This window comes from Oryctolagus cuniculus, chromosome 20 (assembly GCF_964237555.1).
Source record: "Oryctolagus cuniculus chromosome 20, mOryCun1.1, whole genome shotgun sequence".
Lineage (NCBI taxonomy): Eukaryota > Metazoa > Chordata > Mammalia > Lagomorpha > Leporidae > Oryctolagus > Oryctolagus cuniculus.
The window spans coordinates 45,064,517-45,080,247 of NC_091451.1; the positions used below are offsets into that span (position 1 = coordinate 45,064,517).

Here is a 15,731-nt window from a genome sequence, read left to right on the forward strand (position 1 = left end):
CAGGTGGTCAGGCTGGGAGACGCTGGTGTATCTCACCACAGTGTCCACAGTGCCAGCAACAGAGGGCTGCACAGCCCGCGTTCCTGTGCTCACACAGGCCCCGGCCCCGGTCCTGGGAGATCGCTCTCTGAGTCACTCCCGCCTTCACGCAGGTCCTCTCTGCTCCTCAACCTTACTCCTCCCACGGCGTCCTTGGCCTCCCTTCCATGGTGACTCCCTCAACCTGCGCTGGCCAATCTGGTAGCCACTTGCTATATGGCAGGGGAGAGGCCAGTGTTGTGGCTCAGCAGGTTAAGCCCTGCCTGCAACAGCAACCCATATGGGCACAGGTTTGAGTCCCAGCTGCTCCACTTCTGATCCAGCTCCCTGCTAATGCACCTGGGAAAGCAGCAGAAAGTGTCTCCAGGGTTAGGGTTAAGGTTAGGGTTAGGGTAGGGTTAGGGTCAGGGTCAGGGTCAGGGTCAGAGTCAGGGTTAGGATCAGGGCAATCAGGCTGGAGCTAAGAGCTAGGAATGGAATCTAGGTCACTCCCCCAAATGCCTGCAATGACCAGAGCCAGGCTGGAGCTAAGCGCCAGGAGTGCAATCCCAGGGTCTGCCTTAGCAGGAAGCTGGAGCCGGGACCCGGAACAGGAGCCAGAGCTGGGGACTGAACCCCGGCCCTCCCATGTGGACGCAAGCACATTGAAAACTAAAGGCTGAGTGCTCATCTTAAGATCACTCGATGCGGTTGCAAGACTCCTGCGTTCCACTGCGTTCTCCCTGAGGCCAACTCCTCCACCCGTTCCAAGTCCTTGTTCCCCACTGACGTCCACTGGGGAGGGACAGGCTTCTCACTGCACCCGCCTGGCCACCAGCTCTGCGGTCCCCGGCTGTGCCCCAGGCCGACACCCCACTTACACATTAGCCTCCCCCGTTGCACCATCTCTCAGCCACCACCATCAACCTTCCTCTTTATCAGACTGTATTCCATGCCTCTCATTTCAAAACCCATCAATTAATTAACTAAAAATTTGAAACCTTGACCTGTCACCCCTCGTGGCTCTCATTCACGGCGATACTCTCGAGCTAGCGCTGCCTGCTGTCTCCAACTCCTCTCTTCCCATTTGCTCTTGAACCCGTTTCATTCAGCATCTGCCTCCTGCCATTGCATGGAAACCCTCCAGGGCCCCCCGTGCCACTTACGATGAAGCCCAAGTCCTCAGTGCGGCCTCCCAGGCCCCTCTCCTAGCTGCCCCCGCAGCCACCAGTCCGTGGCACAGCTCACGGCAACGCTTTGCCGTGGCAGCTGGGGACATCCTGGGGACAACTGTGGACCAGAGCGGCCCTCCGTCCTGGCCACCAGGAGGACTGGAAGTCCTGCCCCGGGGCAGGAGCTGGGAACAGGCAGCTGGCAGGGGTCTGAGGAGCCGGATGTTTCCACGTAAGAAGCACGGGGAGGCGCGGCTGCGGGGAGGCGGCTGGAAAGGCCCGATTTCCCCATCCTACCGCCAGCCGATGGCGTCGCTCGAGGAAGGCCAGAGGCACCGGGAACGTGAAGATGCCGTACCGTCCGCGGCGTCGGAACGATTCTGTGACGGGGCACAGGAGAAAAGACGGCAGCACACAGGCCGGACGCCGACGTTGCCCGTGGATGCCCGATGGTGTTGGAAATGGGTTTTTGTCTTCTTCCTTATGTTTTTTGTTATTTTCTCATTTTTTATAATGTGAACTAATTTTCTCCTTGGAAAGGTATTTTCAGTTTTTAAATGAAATGGAAATTTTCACTGCGAACAAGATGTTTCTCCTGAAGCAACGCAGCTAAACTGGGCCAGAAGACAACAAACCCCACCATCCTGAGAACAGCGAACGCCACAGCGGCTCCCCTCCCCAGAGGCTCCCAGGACACAGAGCAGGCACCGAGGCGGGACCTGGCAGGCCCCCGGGAGACCAGGGCGCTGGGACTCTGAGAGTGACAAGGAGGCGGGAGCCATGCAGACAGAACCCAGGGTGTGCAAAGACCCTCCTCAAGCGTGCCGAGGGATGTGGTCTCCCCGCACACGGGGAGCAGCCACAGCTGGAGACAGAGCATCTGAAAGGACTGGGGTGCCCGGGGCCGGGGCCAGCACCTGTGCCAGAGCCAGACGAGAAGACTCATCCTGCGAGGCATCGGGTGAAGCACCCAGGAAGACTCTGTTCTGGAGTGGCAAGTACTTAATCCTGGCCTGAAGGCTGCTGTGTGCCCCCTGGCGTCATGAAAGCAAGCCCAGGAAGGACAAGACAGTGAGTCAACTCCAGGAACACAGGGTAACCAGCGCGCAGCAGGAGGAAGTGGACAATGCCCAGTACCCAGTCACGAATGTCCAGACTGCAAAGAAGCCCGCAAACATCAAATCAGCTAGGATCGACACAGATGCTAGAATCAGACAAGGGCATGAAAACCCTTGTCAAAACAGTGCTCCATGTGCACAAATGTTGTTAGAGACGTGGAACACACATGGAAGATTCAAATAAACAACTCTGCAAAGATGAAAACGACAGTGTGTGAGATGAGAACAACACTGGATTTATTATGCACACTGACCAGTTTCACAGGAAAGAGCGAAGACGAGTTCAAGACTACTCAGCAGGAATTGACCGATACAGCACAGAGGTGGAAACTTGGCGAAACATCTATGATGGCCCGAGGCCCGTGTGAGCCCCTCCTCCTCGTGCTTGGCCCTCAGCAGCCTCCACTCCATGGAGCAGCTCTGGCCAACTACTCCGCAGAGATCCGGGGAAATGTTGGGATTCGATCATTTGCCTTTAAAAAAATCAAATAATGAGCACTATTGTTTTGCAAAGCAGAAAGAAAAGCAACACGGATTCATTCTCCCAAATATTTGCACAGCCAGGGCTGAGCCAGGCTGAAGCTGAGAGCCAAGAGCCCCATCTGGGTCTCCTGTTTGATGGCAGGGACCCAAGGTCTTGGACCACCACCTGCTGCCTCCCAGAGTGTGCGTTAGCAGGAACCTAGACTCTGACACAGAGCTGGGACTCAAACCCAGGCACTCCACTGTGGGATGCCAGTGTGCCAAGTGGCATATTTTTTTAGATTGATTTTTTTTATTTGAAAGTCAGAGCTACAGAGAAGAAGAGGCAGAGGCAGAGAGAGAGAGAGAGAGAGAGAGAGAGAGAGAGAGAGAGAGATCTTCATCCACTGGTTCACTCCCCAAACGGACAATTAACGTAGAGCTGTTTATGAAAATAAGAAGAGGAAGAATCCCATGAAAAGCACTCTGCTCTTCTCCAAAGCGTGCGTGGCTGACCCTCCTGTGGGACCCTGGGGTGCTCGTCCTGTGCTAAGCTCAAGGTTGGGGGGCAGCTGCTCACAGCCCACTGGGTTGAAAAGCCAGAGTTAGTTCTCTTCCTCCTCCTCCTCCTCCTCCTCCTCTTCTTCTTCTTCTTATTATTATTCTTTAACTTTTATTTATTTGAAAGGCAGATTGAGAGAGAGAGAGAGAGAGAGAGAGAGAGAGACCTGTCTGCTGGTTCATTCCTCAAGTGCCCACCAGGCCAGGGCTGGGACAGGCCCGTCAGGAACCAGGAGCTCACATGGGACCTCCCACATGGGTGACAGGAACCTAACTTCTCAGCTCATCACCGCTGCTCGCCCGGCTGTGTCTTAGCAGGAAGCTGTGTCGGAAGCAGAGCAGGGAGCTGCACCCAGGCACCTTGCACTGGGATGTGGGTGTCCAAGAGCAATCCTAGCCCCTGTGCCACACCCCTGGGGTTCAGGTACTGGGAACCGAGTCCAGTTCTTCCAGGTGTGTGGCGGCGTCCAAGTCCCTGAACCGTCATCTGCGGCCTCCCGGGGTGTGCATTAGCAGGAGGCCAGACCAGAGGCGGAGTAGCTGGCACCTGAACATGGAGTGTGGGTGTCCTAGGCAGCAAGGAAACCACGGCGCCCCAGGCCCACCCTACGCCCAGGGGGGTCTGTATTCTACAGCTCCTGGGGACTTTGCACCTCCACCTCCCCCACGCCCCTGCTAGCGATTGCCCAGGTGCCCTGGTTCAGGTGTAACTCCCAGAACTCAAACCTTGTTTTTGGGGCTTTCAGGGCTGGCTCCCCCAGGTCACAGATGTTGGTGACTGCATGGGAGAGGGGGAATTCGTGACAAAGGCAGGTGTGGGGGAGGGCACGTGTCACAGTGGCTTAGACAGCTTGAGATCCCCACATTCCGTGTTGGAGAAAACACCCCGAGTGCTGGCTCCGCACTTCCGATTCTGCTGCCTGCCATGTGCACCCCAGGGAGCAGCAGGTGATTCTTCAGGTACTTAGGTCCCTGCCATGCGTGTGGGAGACCCGATTGAGTCTCAGGCTCCTGGCCTCAGCCTGCCCCAGCCCTGGCTGTGGCAGACATTTGGAGACTGAATCAGCTGATGGAAGATACCTCTGTCTCTCTGCCTTTCCAATCAGATGAAAATAAATGAATAAATACTGTTAAATGCAGGTCTCTGGGTCCCCTCCTTGGGCCTACTAACTCAAAGCTCTGGAGTGGACTCAGAATTTGTATTTTAACCAAGCATCACCAACAGATTCCACACCTGCCATGCTCACAAACCCTTTGCCGGGGACCTGTGTGAGCAAAGCCATGATGTCAGGGTCCCCTGGGCGGCAACAGACTTACCCTTCGTCCTCCCCCGGGTGGCAGGGCCGTGGTCAGCAGGGACAGGAAGCAGTGCTTCCGTGGCCCGAGCCACACACGGTCATGCACGCTGGGTAGAGGAGAAGGGTGGCCACAAGAGGGGCTTCCCAGCAGCCAGTGGTCAGGGCCAGGTGGGACAATGCGGGGCGGGGGGGGCATCTCCTCCAGATTGTCAGGGCCAGGTGGGACAGTGCCCTGTGGGGGGGGGGGGCAGAGCCATCTCCTCCCAGATTGTCCGTTAGACACTCTCAGAAGCATGAGAAGGCCACTTGTCAGCGGCAGAACCAGCGGGTTTCCCGCTTGCCCAGAGACAGTGCTTTAGGGGGCAGAGGCGGGAGCCAGGGACGGGGACGGCGGCCTCAGCCGTCAGGGCCGGCGTCCGGCTCAGCTCTTGGGATGCCTGTATCCCATATGGCAGTGCCGGGGTCAAGTCACGGCTCCTCTCCCCATTCCAACTTCCTGCTGATGGGCCAAGCACTTGAGACAAAGCCACCCATGTGGGAGTCCTGGACTGCATTCTGGGCTCCTGGCTTTGCCCCGTTGCAGCCCTGAACCAGCAGATAAAAGATATCTCTGTCTGTCTCTCTGTGTCTTTGCTTTTGAAATACATAGTCTCCTTTGCATTCCCTTGAAAACAACATTGAGCAGCCTTGCGGGGGTGGGGTTAGGATGGAGCAGACGCGCCCCCATACACCAGAGGGTCCCCACGCACGGGCAGCACCCCCAGGGAGCTGCAGCCACCTGTAGGGAGTATGCCGAGAGCAGCGGTCACCTCCTTGCCAGTCGCTGTCCTGCCTCACTCCCCCAGAAAGATGGTCCCCTCAGTCCCCTCGAAGACTGACCTCGAACTTTGCCTCCAGCGAAGCGGGTTCAAGTTGCAGCTCGAAGGTGGGTGGACTGGGACGCTTGCAAGCTTACCCTCGTGTGTGTTCACTTCCCACTCGGGCTCCCACTCGGCCTGCATCCAGCCCCCAGGGGTGCAGGAAGCCCCTGACAGCAGGAGGGCAATTGTGACCACCCTGGTCAGGGACCAGGGGCCTGAGAACAAGGTGCCACCCATCCAGAAGAACATAAGTCCCAGGGCCTGACACCGTCGCTGGGGCAGCTTTGCGTCATCCTGGACCCCGAGGACCCTGACCCGTGTCACCGGGCTGCTCCCTGACCCAGCACGTCTCGGCAGCTTTGTTAAGGGCAGCATTTCCACGCGCAGGCACGGTGCTTTCTGGAGCGGTGCCGCCGCCAAAGCAACAGAAACTCAGCGCACGAAGAGGGAGAAGAGCAGCCAGCAGGTTTCCCAGGTGAGCGTGCTAATAATACCTGCTTCCCTGGGCCCCCACGCTGTGCTGCATTTCCATAGCATCTACACCCACCTGTCTCCGAGAGCTCACTGAGCACTAAGTGGGGCAGATGTAGTCACGCATCTAATGTGCATGTTACACGTGCGTGTGGAAGCTCGCCACGTGCACGCAGCCAGACGGATCCGCCGCGCTCATTTGTCCTCTGGCACCATCGGCTCTCCACGCAGGTCCTCCCTGCCGCCCGGTGGCGTCCCAGGACTGAGAGACTTACAGCAGCCCTGAGCTGCTTGCTCTCCTGGTCCTGGGCCGACTGGGCTGCAGGGAGGCAGTTCTGCCGGGGGCTTTCCCATGCACTTGGGGTCAGTGGGTACAGGGGATGCCTGGTCCGGGGTTGGGGGGGTGCTAGCCAAATCCTCGCATGGCCACTGCATGAGCACAGGGCTTCCTCCTAGCATGGTGGCTGGGTTCTGGGCCCGCGTGTCCTGAGAAGGGGTGGGCGGCAGCAGCTGTATCACCTTTCATGATCTGAACTCCGGTTACGCGGCATGAGTGCTACGTGGTCCACGCCTGCAGGGTTTCAAGGGAAGGGGACAACTGCCCACCTCTCAGCAGGACGGTCATCACTGGAGCTTCCTCCAGGTCTCCCATGTGGGTGCAGGGCCCAAGCACTTGGGCCATCTTCCACTGCTTTCCCAGGCCACAGCACAGAGCTGGATAGGAAGAGGAGCAGCCGGGACTCAAACCGGTGCCCTTACGGGATGCCAGCACTGCAGGTGGTGGCTTCACCTGCTGCCGACATGCCAGCCCCTCCTTTGGTTTCCAGTAGATAGTTCTGTGCGGATTGAGTTCTCAGCACGTCTGTGACATAAGCTTATAATGAATAGTGCTCATAACCTGAAATACTGACCGGTCTCCCAGGAAGAGCCCTTGGGGACGCGTTTCCAGGTGGACTCGGGGCCGCCCGCGCACAGCCCATGGCTCAGATTCGCGTGCAGAGCCTTGGGCCGTCTGAGAGTCCAAGCCGCAGAGGTGTGGTCTGGAGCACAGGACGGGAGGGGTCAGCAGGCTCGCGCCCCAGGCCACTTTGCTCCCACTGCAGGGACAGCAAAGGCTCTGGGTGGTGGCACGTCCGCCATGGCCCAGAGGGACCGTGAGTGTCCCTTAACCAGCACCAGGCTCTAAGCCAAGGCCACTCACGCTCAAAGGAAGCTCACGTGAGCTCCGGTCTTTAGGGTTACTTCCTGGACTTTGAGCAACTGGGCCGTCGGAATTCAGGTGACCGTTTCCCGCCCTGCTCAGCACTGAGGGCCGCGGGGAGCCCTGGGCGAGCCTGGGGCAGGCAGGGCATTCAGCAGCTCCCAGGTGGGTGCAGAGCGCTCATCACTGAGGGGGCGGGTGGAGCAGGGGAGGGGAGAATGGACTATGGGGGCCCCAGAAACTCCCGAAGCCAAGTGAAAGCCAAGGAGGGCAGGGAGACCTGGCAGAGGGGGTGGGTCGGGTGGGGAAGGTGTGGCCAGGGAAGAGGAGGAGCTCCGGAAATCCAAGACGGCCGAGTGGTTAGCGAGGCCACGTGGGCAGGGCTGGCCGAGAATAGGTGCATGGCGGGCAGGACCCGGGCTACTGACGGCATGCAGGAGGGAGGAACACTCTCAGAATGTTTTGTAATGAGAACTCATTCTTTATTATGATTTTTTTTTGACAGGCAGAGTGGACAGTGAGAGAGAGAGACAGAGAGAAAGGTCTTCCTTTGCCGTTAGTTCACCCTCTAACGGCCACTGCGGCTGGCACGCTGCGGCCGGTGCACTGCTCTGATCCAAAGCCAGGAGCCAGGTGCTTCTCCTGGTCTCCCATGGGGTGCAGGGCCCAAGCACTTGGGCCATCCTCCTCTGCACTCCTGGGCCACAGCAGAGAGCTGGCCTGGAAGAGGGGCAACCGGGACAGAATCCGGCGCCCCGACCGGGACTAGAACCCGGGGTGCCGGGGCCGCAGGCGGAGGATTAGCCTAGTGAGCCGCGGCGCCGGCCTCTTTATTATGAATTTTAAAGTTACTACATTTATTTGAAAGAGCAACAGAGAGAAAGAACCTTCCATCCACTGATTCACTCCCCAAAAGGCCGCAAGGTGCTTTTCATTTGCTTTGAAAGTGTTTGTGACCCATGTCACTTGGCACACAGCCGTGTGTTAGAGCAATGACTGCACTCACCTCCAGCTCCCTGGGTGTCTATGCTCACCTCCAGCTCCCTGGGTGACCGTGAGTTCCCTCACCTCCAGCTCCCTGGGTGACTTTGTACTCACCTCCAGCTCCTTGGGTGACCGTGAGTTCCCTCACCTCCAGCTCCCTGGGTGACCGTGAGTTCCCTCACCTCCAGCTCCCTGGGTGACTTTGTACTCACCTCCAGCTCCTTGGGTGACCGTGAGTTCCCTCACCTCCAGCTCCCTGGGTGACCGTGAGTTCCCTCACCTCCAGCTCCCTGGGTGACTTTGTACTCACCTCCAGCTCCCTGGGTGACTTTGTACTCACCTCCAGCTCCCTGGGTGACCGTGAGTTCCCTCACCTCCAGCTCCCTGGGTGACAGTGAGTTCCCTCACCTCCAGCTCCCTGGGTGACCATGAGTTCCCTCACCTCCAGCTCCCTGGGTGACCATGAGTTCCCTCACCTCCAGCTCCCTGGGTGACTTTGTACTCACCTCCAGCTCCCTGGGTGACCGTGAGTTCCCTCACCTCCAGCTCCCTGGGTGTCCGTGAGTTCCCTCACCTCCAGCTCCCTGGGTGTCCGTGAGTTCCCTCACCTCCAGCTCCCTGGGTGACTTTGTACTCACCTCCAGCTCCTTGGGTGACCGTGAGTTCCCTCACCTCCAGCTCCCTGGGTGACCGTGAGTTCCCTCACCTCCAGCTCCCTGGGTGACCATGAGTTCCCTCACCTCCAGCTCCCTGGGTGACCGTGAGTTCCCTCACCTCCAGCTCCCTGGGTGACTTTGTACTCACCTCCAGCTCCCTGGGTGACCGGGAGTTCCCTCACCTCCAGCTCCCTGGGTGACTTTGTACTCACCTCCAGCTCCCTGGGTGACTTTGTACTCACCTCCAGCTCCCTGGGTGACCATGAGTTCCCTCACCTCCAGCTCCCTGGGTGACCGTGAGTTCCCTCACCTCCAGCTCCCTGGGTGACTTTGTACTCACCTCCAGCTCCCTGGGTGACCGGGAGTTCCCTCACCTCCAGCTCCCTGCGTGACAGTGAGTTCCCTCACCTCCATGCTCTCCACAGGAAGATCAGTTTCTCGTCCTCCTGGCCACCTGGCCAGAGTGCACAGCGGGGCCGTAGTGGCCTAATGCCACAGCTGCAGGAGGCCGCAGCCAGCCTGGGGCTGCAGCATGGACGCGCGCACACACGCACATGCGCACACGCACCCCGTGCCCAGTAGCCTGCTCTCACCCTTAGAGCGGCGGCTGGGGATTCCTCCTGTCTCCCAGGTGCTACACTTAGCGGCCTCTGCCCGCTTTGTCACCTCTGGTAGACTGCTCGCGGCTGTTCATGACTTTGAAGGAGTGATTCAGGGAGTGGCCCGTTTTCCCAAAGCACTGCCGCCCTGCACCGGCCTCTGCACTCCCAGTCAATCTCCCCTTTTCCCTTTATGTCACCCGCTTGGTTTCTCTCCCCACCCCCACGTCACGCATTTGCAGCCTGAGTGCCTAGGATTGAGAGAAAGGCATCCGTGCAGCTCTGTCTCAGAGGGCCTCACCCTGGACCCCGGCGCCCACCCTCCAGGCAGGGCCTGCACTGCTCCCGGCCCTCTGGCCAGACCTGGCCAGGGCAGGACAAGCACAGGCTCCTGGAGCCAAAGACCCCCCGCCTCTCTCTCTGTGTAACTCTGCCTTTTTTTTTTTTTTTTTTTTTTTTGACAGGTAGAGTTATAGACAGTGAGAGAGAGCCAGAGAGAAAGGTATTTCTTGCGTTGGTTCACCCCCCTAATGGCTGCCATGGCCGGCGCTGCGCCAATCGAAAGCCAGGAGCCGGGTGCTTTCTCCCAGTCTCCCATGCGGGTGCAGGGACCTAAGCACTTGGGCCATCCTCCACTGCCTTCCCGGGCCACAGCAGAGAGCTGGACTGGAAGAGGAGCAACTGGGACAGAACCCGGTGCCCCAACCAGGACTAGAACCGGGGTGCCGGCACCACAGGCAGAGGATTAGCCAAGTGAGCCATGGCACTGGCCATAACTCTGCCTTCCAAATAAGTAAAATCTATTTTATAAAAAGAAAGGTGCAGGGCCGGCGCCGTGGCTCACTTGGTTAATCCTCCACCTGTGATGCTGGAATCACATATGGGCCCCGGGTTCTAGTCCCGGTTGCTCCTCTTCCAGGCCTGCTCTCTGCTGTGGCCTGGGAGGGCAGTGGAGGATGGCCCAAGTGCTTGGGCCCTGCACCTGCATGGGAGACCAGGAGGAAGTACCCGGCTCCTGGCTTCGGATCGGCACAGTGCCGGCTGTAGCGGCCATCTGGGGGGTGAACCAACAGAAGGAAGACCTTTCTCTCTCTCTCTCTCTCTCTCTCTCTCTCTCTCACACTGTCTATATCTCTACCTGTCAAATAAAAATTAAAAAAAAAAAGAAAGGTGCATCTGCACTGCACACGCAGAGGCTTATTCGCCATTGTCTGAGCCACACTGTGTAACAGTCTGACTCAGCACTTACACGGCGTTGGGTGTTGCAATCCAGAGATGACATCGAGCAAACAGGAGGATTGCATTGGTTACGCGAATTCTGCACTTTCCTAGAGGGGGCTTGAGCCTCTGAGGATTCTGGTATCTGCGGAGGGTCTGGGCACCACCCCGCCATGGGCTGCTTCATTGTGGCAGCCCCAGGAACAGCCCACTTGCCTTACGGTCCCCAAGTGAGATGACCACGTGGACACACTGTGAAAGGGCTTGTACAGCTGACTCATTCACACAAGAGCAATCTTTGAGCGCCGACTGTGTCCAGGAGCCAAGCCTGGGTGCTAGGAGTCTGCAGGGGCCCCTGTTACAGAGTTTTTTACTTTGTTTTCCTTCCGTGAGTTATCTCCCCAGCTACTTGCAAGTGTCCTAAAATCTGTCCTAAAATGGTTCCAGTCCTCAGAGCCCCTGGTTAATCATTAAGTACACAGCAGGGGGCCGGCGCTGTGGCATAGTAGGTGGGACTGCCGCCTGCAGTGCTGGCATCCCATATGGCTGCCGGTTCTATCGGCTGCTCCACTTCCGATCCAGCTCTCTGCTATGGCCTGGGAAAGCAGTAGAAGATGGCCCAAGTCCTTGGGTCCCTGCACCCACGTGGGAGACCCGGAAGAAGTTCCTGGCTCCTGGCTCCTGGATCGGCGAAGCTACAGACATTGCGGCCATCTGGGGAGTGAACCAGTGGATGGAAGCCCTCTCTCTCTCTCTCTCTCTCTCTCTCTCTCTGCCTCTCCATCTCTCTCTGTGTAACTCTGACTTTCAAGTTAATAAATAAATATTTTTTTAAAAAAGTACACAGCAGGCATTTATTAAATGCCTAAAGAATCACTTTCACATGGATTTGTGATAATTTCAAATTATTCAGCACGCAAGTCTGGATGCGTGAGTGCCGAAACTTATTGTCTTCCACAACATGCAGGAAAACCAACCAGGATTTGGCCCCATTTCCTTGGCCCCACAGCAGGCCTGCCCTGTCCCGCAGGACTTAGGCTACCGAGCCCGAAGCGAGGGCACCTGGTTTGCGTCCACGGCTGCATCTCAGCTTGCGCGGGGGCAGACGGTGGCTCCGGACGAGGCTCCGAGGGAGGCTGCACTCCGGTGGAGGAGCAGGGCTTCCTCTGGGATGCATCGTGCGGCATCTTTGTAACTTCACTTTGGCCGCCGCAAACTGGCGTTCTGAGATCTTGGCATTAGAGGAAGAGAGAGCCGGGGAGAGAGAGAAGCAGAGAAATGGGAAGAAGGGGCGGGGGAGGGAGGGAGGAAGTTCGGGGGGAGGGAGAGAGGGCGGACAACACATTTGGGGCCAAATCCGTCGCTGCAGCGTGTGTTCTTCGTGTGATGCTGGACAGAAGGGTTCTGAGCACGACAAGATGGAGAATGCCATGTGTGCGCGAGTTTTAGTTCTGTCTCGTCCTGACGGACGGAGAGCAGTTATAGATGCCAAGGGTCTCCCAGAAGGCCCGCCGGGCATGTGGCCCCTTTGTGCCTTCACGCCACTTTTCTTTGCTTCTCCAGGGTCCAAAGAAACTGGCAGGAACTGGCACCTGCACAGCACCGTAACTGTGAGAGAACTGAGGGCATGTATTCAAGCCCCAGGGGCGCACACTCGCGTGTTGGATTCCCCACCTGTTTGCCCAGCACCTGAATACGCCAGGCCCACAGGACCACAGCAAGGGCCCGTCACTCAGGGGTGCACTGCCTGCCAGTCCAGCGCTGCAAGTGCTTATGCAGCGACTGATTTGGCACTTGGATATGACATTGAAAGTACGGGTAGCAAAAGTAAAAAAGTAGCTACATCAGGCCACATCAGAATTAAAACCTGCATCCGAGGATCTAATCAACAGGGTGAAAAGGCAGCCCACGGGGTGGGTGGAGAAAATATTTGCAATCATAAATCTGATAAGGAATTAATATCCAGAACATAGAATTCTTGCAGTTCAGCAACAAGAAAGAACAAAGGACCTGGACAGACATTTCTCCAGAGAGAACACACTGACGGACTGCAGACGCATGAAAGTGTTGGGCCACTGCTGCGGAGCCCGCGTCCCACATCAGAGTGCCAGTTTGTGTCCTGGCTACTCTGCTTCCAATCCAGCTTCCTGCTAACGCACCTGGAAAGCAGGTGATGGCACAGGTGCTTGGGCCCCTGCCAATCATGTCAGAGATACACATGGAGCCTCTAGCTCCTGGCTTCAGCCTGCCCAGCCCTGGCTCTTGTGGCCATATGAGGAGTGAGCCAGTGGATGGAAGCCCTCTCTGTCTCTCCCCCTCTCTCTCTCTGTAACTCTACCGCTCAAATAAATAATCTTTAAAAAAAAAAAACAGACTTACAAAAGGATGCTCAGTGCCCCCTGATCATTAGGGAATTCATAGCAAAACCACAGGAGACATCACCTCATGTCCCTGTAGAAAATAGTAAGTGCCGGTGAGGATGTGGAGAACTCAGAACCTTTCTGTGTTGTCGGCAGGAATGGGGACCAGCGCGGCCTCAGAACAGTAGGAGCGGCCACAGCAGCCAGCAGTCTCGCTCTGGGTACACGCAGTTGGCCCCTCTTTTCTACCAGTTCCACATCTGTAGATTCAACCGACCACGGGTGGAAAATATTCAGAAAAAAATTCATTGTGTCGAACCCGCGCAGGCTTTCCCCTTCATCATGTTCTCCTGAACACACAACGTAAAACCATTTATTTACGTGGCATTTGCGTCACTTTAGGTGGCAGAGGTAACCTGGAGATGATTGACAGCACGGTTTTCTGTGGGGGACTGGAGCATCCTGGGCTCTGGCGTCCGTGGAGGGCTGGCCGCAGACCCAGAGGAGCGGTATTGCACACCCATGGCCACGGCGGAACTATGCCTCACGGCCGAGAGCTGGAGGCAACGCAGGTGTCTGGGAGGGATGAGCACCCAGGCAAACTGTGGTCTGTGCGCATCCTGGAGTGCTTTTCAGCCTCCCAAGGAGGGAACTCCTGACACGTGCACCAACGGGACATTAGCCCCAAAAGCAAGCCAAGTCCTAGCGACAGAGCAGAAGGGTGGCTGCAGGACTGCGGAGCGGGGCCGGGGAGTTTGCAATGGGGACAGAGCTCCGCTGGAAGGTGGAAAGAGCTGTGGCGAAAGCTGTGCCCTGGCGAGTGTCCGCAAGGCCTCAGAACCAGAGACTTTAGGCGGTTAGCTTGGTCAGTTTCACTTTATGTGTATTTTACCGAAGCTAAAGGAAATGTCAAAAGCAGGCTTATTCCTTATTCCACAGAATAAGCAGGCTTATTCCACAGAGCGGCAGCCTTCCTTAGGCATCCCTGGAAGCCAACGTGACCTGGATGAGGGCTCCTCCCACCAGAGCGGCTGCTCTCTCTCCCCACCCGCAGGGCAGGAAAGACAGACAGAGTGGGGCTTCGCTGAGCCTGTGGGCACCCTTCTGCCGCTCACGCCCAGGACTGCCCGTGATACTCACACTGACCACCAGGGCGGCAGGCTGGCTGCTGTCACGTCCACCCCAGCACTGGCGACCTCTGGAGCCAGCACATCCCCAGCTGTCAGGGTTGCCCTGTGCACTGCAGGGTGTTCAGCAGTACCTGTACCCACTGGTTGACAGCAGCGCCCCCTACTGACACTGGTGCAGCGCCAAACCAGCCTTTGCCAAATGCCCCCTAGGGACACCATCAGCAGGGCTTCCGAAGCCTTGATTGGTTCAGCAGGTTGAATCTGCATGCAAGCCCCAGTCTCCCCTCCAAGGCCCCCTGCAGAGCCACTGCAAGAACACCCAAGAGAAGCCTCCCAGGGCTCCCCCCGCCTCAGGCCCCAACGAGGTGAGACCTGGAGAGAGAGGAGGCTGCGGTGTTCACACACTCACACACACACACACACACACACACACACTGCACGCCGGGGTTGGAGGCAGGCCCTGGCAGCACCTTAACCTCCTTTGCCCCTACAAATGGGAACACACCGCCTGTGGCCGTGAGCCTCTGTGCCTTGCTCCTCTTGTGCGTGGACTTGATCTTGCCCACGTCTATACACAGCCCTTTCATTCATTCAGTTCCCGTTAAACCCTTTGGACTGTGCCATCTGTTACCAGCCCGCTGAAACCGACAGCCCCAACCCTGGGCCGAGGGCTGGAGGGGCAGACTTGGACATACCAGGCCGCAGCAGCAGGCTTTCCACTGCCCCCATTCCAGCGTGCCCTCCTGTGCCCCAGACTGCCTGATCCCGCTCTCTAATGCTCTTAGGGTATTCCCTCTCCTCCTTGGGTTATTTCTGTCCCTTCTTATCTCCTTAGGGATTTGGGAGGAATAAAGAAATCAGCATACTTCACTCCCTTACAGGAAAACGCATTCTTTTTGTGCTGCTTTGCGTTTTTCTTCAATTAGTAGTTTTCAGAACATGTTTAGAACTTGCAGAGATTCTGTTTTCAACCCACGAAATGTTCGGCCTTTCGAACTCCCTTCCATGCGGACGGTCCTCCAGGTCCACGAGCACAGCACTGGCTCACGGTTTTATCTGACCTGGGATCTGCCTGGCCCAGCAGACCTGTGTGGGTGCCCTGGCCTCACAGTGGCAACTTCTGGGTGTTTCCCTGGGCCCTCGGAACTGAGCCGTCGTCCCCTTGCGGGCGGGTGAACTCACTGGGAGCTCCTGATGTGTTGGGCACTCTGTAGATGCATAATTTTTTTAAGGATTTATTTACTTATTTATTTGAAAATCAGAGCTACATAGAGAGAGGAGAGAGAGAGAGAGAGAGAGAGAGAGAGAGAGAGAGAGAGAGAGGTCTTCCATCCGTTGGTTCACTCCCCAGATGGCCACAATGGCCGGAGCTGCGCCAATCTGAAGCCAGGAGCCAGGAGCTTCTTCCAGGTCTCCCATGTGTGTGCAGGGGCCCAAGGGCTTGGACCATCTTCCACTGCTTTCCCCGGCCATAGCAGGGGGCTGGACTGGAAGAGGAGCAGCCGGGACTAGAACTGGCGCCCATGTGGGATGCCGGTGCTTCAGGCCAGGGTGTTAACCCACTGCGCCACAGCGCTGTCCCCTCTGAAGAGGGGACATAATTAACTCAAAAGCAAATTTGTA

At 57.4% G+C, this 15,731-nt stretch overlaps 1 long non-coding RNA gene across 1 annotated transcript; it reads right to left on the reverse strand.

The window, feature by feature from the left end:
• Nucleotides 1-2,523: 2,523 nt before the first annotated feature.
• On the reverse strand, nt 2,524-4,134 carry LOC103345183 (uncharacterized). The gene is made up of 2 exons (XR_515173.2): nt 4,058-4,134; nt 2,524-2,781 (listed from the first exon to the last, which is right to left on the reverse strand). It is a non-coding gene; the product is annotated as an uncharacterized lncRNA (long non-coding RNA).
• Nucleotides 4,135-15,731: the final 11,597 nt, after the last annotated feature.